This window comes from Triticum aestivum, chromosome 1D (genome assembly GCF_018294505.1).
Source record: "Triticum aestivum cultivar Chinese Spring chromosome 1D, IWGSC CS RefSeq v2.1, whole genome shotgun sequence".
Taxonomy (NCBI): domain Eukaryota; kingdom Viridiplantae; phylum Streptophyta; class Magnoliopsida; order Poales; family Poaceae; genus Triticum; species Triticum aestivum.
In genome coordinates, this window is record NC_057796.1 from 189,074,741 (window position 1) to 189,080,740 (window position 6,000).

Below are 6,000 nucleotides of genomic sequence, written 5' to 3' on the forward strand. Positions count from 1 at the left end.
AACATTGGTAGGGACCTTTTTTCTAAGGTTTTCATTGAAACCAACATAGTCTAGAGATTGAAAACGCATTATTTCTTCTTGATCAAAGAGGATAGCCTCTATGGGAGGACGGCCAGCGTCCACCCTATAATGCACAAAGATTTCTTTGGCCTCTTTTATTATAAATCTGAACTCATAAGCCAAAAAGATAGTAGTGGCACGCTTAACAGAAGAATGCTCTATATTAGAAAATTCTAGAAAAATCCTTTGTATGCAAGGCTGCAAGTTCATAAATTGCCTTTCAAGTTCAACTATAAGCATGGCAATAGCGTCCGCAAGACTACTAGTTCTATGAAGAATGGAACTACCCATAGAAGGCAAAGCACCGGCACAAGTAAAGAAATCTTGAATAACTTATTTCCCAATAATATTACCACTACCAATTCGAAATCTTTTTGTATGCAAGGTAGGGGGTTCTTCAGCAGGAGCATCAGAATTTTCCATGATATTATTATTGTCCATATCGACAATAATTTCCCCAATTTTCAGACATAACGGCAAAAAGAGCAAGGGGCAAAAAGGAAAGAAGAAGGCGAATGGAAAAGAGAGGGCGAATAAAATGGCAAGGGTGAAGTGGGGGAGAGGAAAACGAGAGGCAAATGGCAAATAATGTAATGCGGGAGATAAGGGTTTGTGATGGGTACTTGGTATGTTGGCTTTTGCGTAGACCTCCCCGGCAACGACGCCAAAAATCCTTCTTGCTACCTCTTGAGCACTGCGTTGGTTTTCCTTTGAAAAGGAAAGGGTGATGCAGCAAAGTAGCGTAAGTATTTCCCTCAGTTTTTGAGAACCAAGGTATCAATCCAGTAGGAGGCCACGCGCGAGTCCCTCGCACCTACACAAACAAATAAACCCTCGCATCCAACGCGATAAGGGGCTGTCAATCCCTACATGGTCACTTACGAGAGTGAGATCTGATAGATATGATAAGATAATATTTTTGGTATTTTTATGATAAAGATGCAAAGTAAAATAAAAGCAACGGAAATAACTAAGTGTTGGAAGATTAATATGATGGAAAATAGACCCGGGGGCCATAGGTTTCACTAGTGGCTTCTCTCAAGAGCATAAGTATTTTACAGTGGGTGAACAAATTACTGTTGAGCAATTGACAAAATTGAGCATAGTTATGAGAATATCTAGGTATGATCATGTATGTAGGCATCACGTCCGAGACAAGTAGACCGACTCCTGCCTGCATCTACTACTATTACTCCACACATCGACCGCTATCCAGCATGCATCTAGAGTATTAAGTTCATAAGAACAGAGTAACACCTTAAGTAAGATGACATGATGTGGAGGGATAAATTCATGCAATATGATAAAAAAACCATCTTGTTATCCTCGATGGAAACAATACAATACGTGCCTTGCTGCTCCTACTATCACTGGGAAAGGACACCGCAAGATTGAACCCAAAGCTAAGCACTTCTCCCATTGCAAGAAAGATCAATCTAGTAGGCCGAACCAAGCTGATAATTCGAAGAGACTTGCAAAGATAACCAATCATACATAAAAGAATTCAGAAGATTCAAATATTTTTCATAGATAAACTTGATCATAAACCCACAATTCATCGGTCTCAACAAACACACCGCAAAAGAAGATTACATCGAATAGATCTCCACAAGAGAGGGGGGAACATTGTATTGAGATCCAAAAAGAGAGACGAAGCCATCTAGCTAATAACTATGGACCCGAAGGACCGAGGTAAACTACTCACACTTCATCGGAGAGGCTATGGTGTTGATGTAGAAGCCCTCCGTGATCGATGCCCCCTCCGGCGGAGCTCCGGAACAGGCCCCAAGATGGGATCTCGTGCGTACAGAAGGTTGCGGCGGTGGAATTAGGTTTTTTGCTCCGTATCTGATCGTTTGGGGGTACGTAGGTATATATAGGAGGAAGGAGTACGTCGGTAGAGCAACGTGGGGCCCACGAGGGTGGAGGGTGCGCCCAGGGGCGTAGGCGCGCCCCCTATCTTGTGGCTTCCTGTTTGATTTCTTGACGTAGGGTCCAAGTCCTCTGGATCATGTTCGTTTCGAAAATCACGTTCCCGAAGGTTTAATTCCGTTTGGACTCTGTTTGATATTCTTTTTCTGCAGAACTCTGAAATAGACAAAAAACAGCAATTCTGGGCTGGGCCTCGGTTAATAGGTTAGTCCCAAAAATAATATAAAAGTGAATAATAAAGCCCAATAATGTGCAAAACAGAAGATAATATAGCATGGAGCAATAAAAAATTATAGATACGTTGGAGACGTATCACCTATATGCGGTATTCTTTTGCTGTTCTAAGCAAATTTGTATGTGCCATCTCTAATTTTCAAAATAAACTTCTCTTTTGTGTGTTTGTTTCGCTCGCGAAGCGGTGAGGGGTGGCTAATATTTTCCATGCTAGATGTGTTATTCTCGAGATGAGTGTTTTTTCACTTGTCATTGCACGAGAGCAAGGCAAAGGTATTAGGGATGCCCAGTCCCGAAATGAAAAAAAATGAATTTACTTTATGTTGTGAAATAATAAATTCCTTGGAAAGTGTTGGTATGGAGGGCAACCGTGGATACGGCTAGCCATGGAAAGTGAAATTATGGTGGAAAAGGGAATAAAATTTACTTTCTATTTGGGAACCGCCTATGATATATCTAGCATGGAAAGTGTTGGGAACTCTAAGTCGTTTTCGTTGGTGGGATGGATACACCTCCCAAAATGTTTTTATCTCTAAGTTTTTCGCTTTGAGCCCTGGCACCTCTACAAATCCCTACTTCCCTCTGCGAAGGGCCTTTCTTTTACTTTATGTAGTTCTTATTTTTGAATTTGAGTCTCCATCTTCTCTTATAAAATCCCCAACTAGGAGGCAATATGACCGTACTTAAGTATTGGGTGTAGCTAATATCCGAGTGTGTTTCATGAATGGATCTATGTTTGAGCATGATGGGCTAGGGATAACTTAGTTTAGCGTTAATATTTTGAAAGACATGGTTGCTTGTTGATATGCTTGAGTATCTAAATTATTATGTCAAAACTAGACTATTGCTTTGAACAATATAAAATTCAAAATGTCCATGCTATAAAGAAAAGAATATGATATGACATGTTAGGCAGCATTCCACATCAAAAATTCTGTTTTATCACTTACCTACTCGAGGACGAGTAGGAGTTAAGCTTGGGGATGCTAATACGTATCCAACGTATCTATAATTTTTTATTGTTCCATGCTGTTATATTATCAATCTTGGATGTTTAATAATCATTTCCTAGTCATTTCATATCTTTTTTTGGTACTAACCTATTGACATAGTGCCAAGTGCCAGTTCCTGTTTTTTTCCATGTTTTTTACATCGCAGAAAATCAATATCAGACGGAGCCCAAATGCCCGGAAACTTTACTGAGAATTTTTATGGGCCAGAAGGAACAGAACGGGCCCTGGCTGCGCCTGGGGGGTGCCCCGAGGGGGGCACTGAAGGAATATGCCCTGGAGGCAATAATAAAGTTGTTATTTATATTTCCTTATATCATGATAAATGTTTATTATTCATGCTAGAATTGTATTAACCGGAAACTTAATACATGTGTGAATACATAGACAAACAGAGTGTCACTAGTATGCCTCTACTTGACTAGCTCGTTAATCAAAGATGGTTAAGCTTCCTAGCCATGGACAAGAGTAGTCATTTGATGAACTGGGTCACATCATTAGAGAATGATGTGATTGACTTGACCCATCCGTTAGCTTAGCACTATGATCGTTTAGTTTATTGCTATTGCTTTCTTCATAACTTATACATGTTCCTATGACCATGAGATTATGCAACTCCCGAATACCGGAGGAACACCTTATGTGCTATCAAATGTCACAATGTAATTGGGTGACTATAAAGATGCTCTACAGGTGTCTCCGATGGTGTTTGTTGAGTTGGCATAGATCGAGATTAGGATTTGTCACTCTGATTGTCGGAGAGGTATCTCTGGGCCCTCTCGGTAATGCACATCCCTATAAGCCTTGCAAGCAAAGTGACTAATGAGTTAGCCACGGGATGATGCATTACGGAACGAGTAAAGAGACTTGCCGGTAACGAGATTGAACTAGGTATTGAGATACCGACGATCGAATCTCGGGCAAGTAACATACCAATGACAAAGGGAACAACGTATGTTGTTATGCGGTTTGACCGATAAAGATCTTCGTAGAATATGTAGGAACCAATATGAGCATCCAGGTTCCACTATTGGTTATTGACCGGAAGTGAGTCTCGGTCATGTCCACATAGTTCTCGAACCCGTAGGGTCCGCACACTTAACGTTTGATGACGATCGGTATTATGAGTTTATGTGTTCTGAAGTACCGAAGGTAGTTTGGAGTCCCGGATGTGATCACGGACATGACGAGGAGTCTCGAAATGGTCGAGACATAAAGATCGATATATTGGAAGGCTATGTTTGGACAGCGGAAGGGTTCCGGATGAGTTCGGGCATTTACCGGAGTACCGGGGGGTTACCGGAACCCCCCGGGGAGTAAATGGGCCTTAGTGGGAGAGAGGAGGAGGCGGCCAGGTGGAGGGCGCGCCCCCCAAGCCCAATCCGAATTGGGTGGGGGCCGCCCCCCTTTCCTCCCCTCTTTCTCCCTCTTCCTTCTTCTCCTACACCAACAAGGGAAGGGGCGAAACCTACTCATACTGGGAGTAGGACTCCCCCCTTGGGCGCGCCCTATGACGGCCGGCCATCCCCTCCTCCACTTCTTTATATACGGGGGAGGGGGGCACCCCATTGACACACAAGTTGACAGTTGTCTTAGCCGTGTGCGGTGCCCCCCTCCATAGATTTCCACCTCGGTCATATCGTTGTAGTTCTTAGGCGAATCCCTGCGTCGGTAACTTCATCATCACCGTCATCACGCTGTCGTGCTGACGAAACTCTCCCTCGGTCTCAGCTGGATCAAGAGTACGAGGGGCGTTACCGAGCTGAACGTGTGCAGATCGCGGAGGTGTCGTGCGTTTGGTACTTGGATCGGGAATATGTTCGACTACAATCAACCGCGTTACTAAACGCTTCCGCTTTTGGTCTACGGGGGTACGTGGACACACTCTCCCCGCTCGTTGCTATGCATCACCTCGATGGATCTTGCGTGTGTGTAGGTAATTTTTTTTGAAATATTACGTTACCCAACAGTGGCATCAGAGCCTGGTCTATGTGTAGATGTTATATGCACGAGTAGAACACAAAGAGTTGTGGGCGATAATAGTCATACTGCTTACCAGCATGTCATACTTTGATTTGGCGATATTGTTGGATGAAGCGGCTCAGACCGACATTACGCGTACGCTTACGCGAGACTGGTTCTACCGACGTGCTTCGCACACAGGTGGCTAGTGGGTGTCTATTTCTCCAACTTTAGTTGAATCGAGTGTGACTACGCCCGGTCCTTGTTGAAGGTTAAAACAACAAACTTGACGAAAAATCGTTGTGGTTTTGATGCGTAGGTAAGAACGGTTCTTGCTAAGCCCGTAGCAGCCACGTAAAACTTGCAACAGCAAAGTAGAGGACGTCTAACTTGTTTTTGCAGGGCATGTTGTGATGTGATATGGTCAATACGTGATTATATAAATTGTTGTATGAGATGATCATGTTTTGTAACACAGTTATCGGCAACTAGCAGGAGCCATATGGTTGTTGCTTTATTGTATGAAATGCAATCGCCATGTAATTGCTTTACTTTATCACTAAGCGGTAGCGATAGTCGTAGAAGCAATAGTTGGCGAGACGACAACGATGCTTCGATGGAGATCAAGGTGTCAAGCCGGTGACGATGGTGATCATGACGGTGCTTTGGAGATGGAGATCAAAGGCACAAGATGATGATGGCCATATCATATCACTTATATTGATTACATGTGATCTTTATCCTTTATGCATCTTATTTTGCTTAGTATGCCGGTAGCATTATAAGATGATCTCTCACTAAA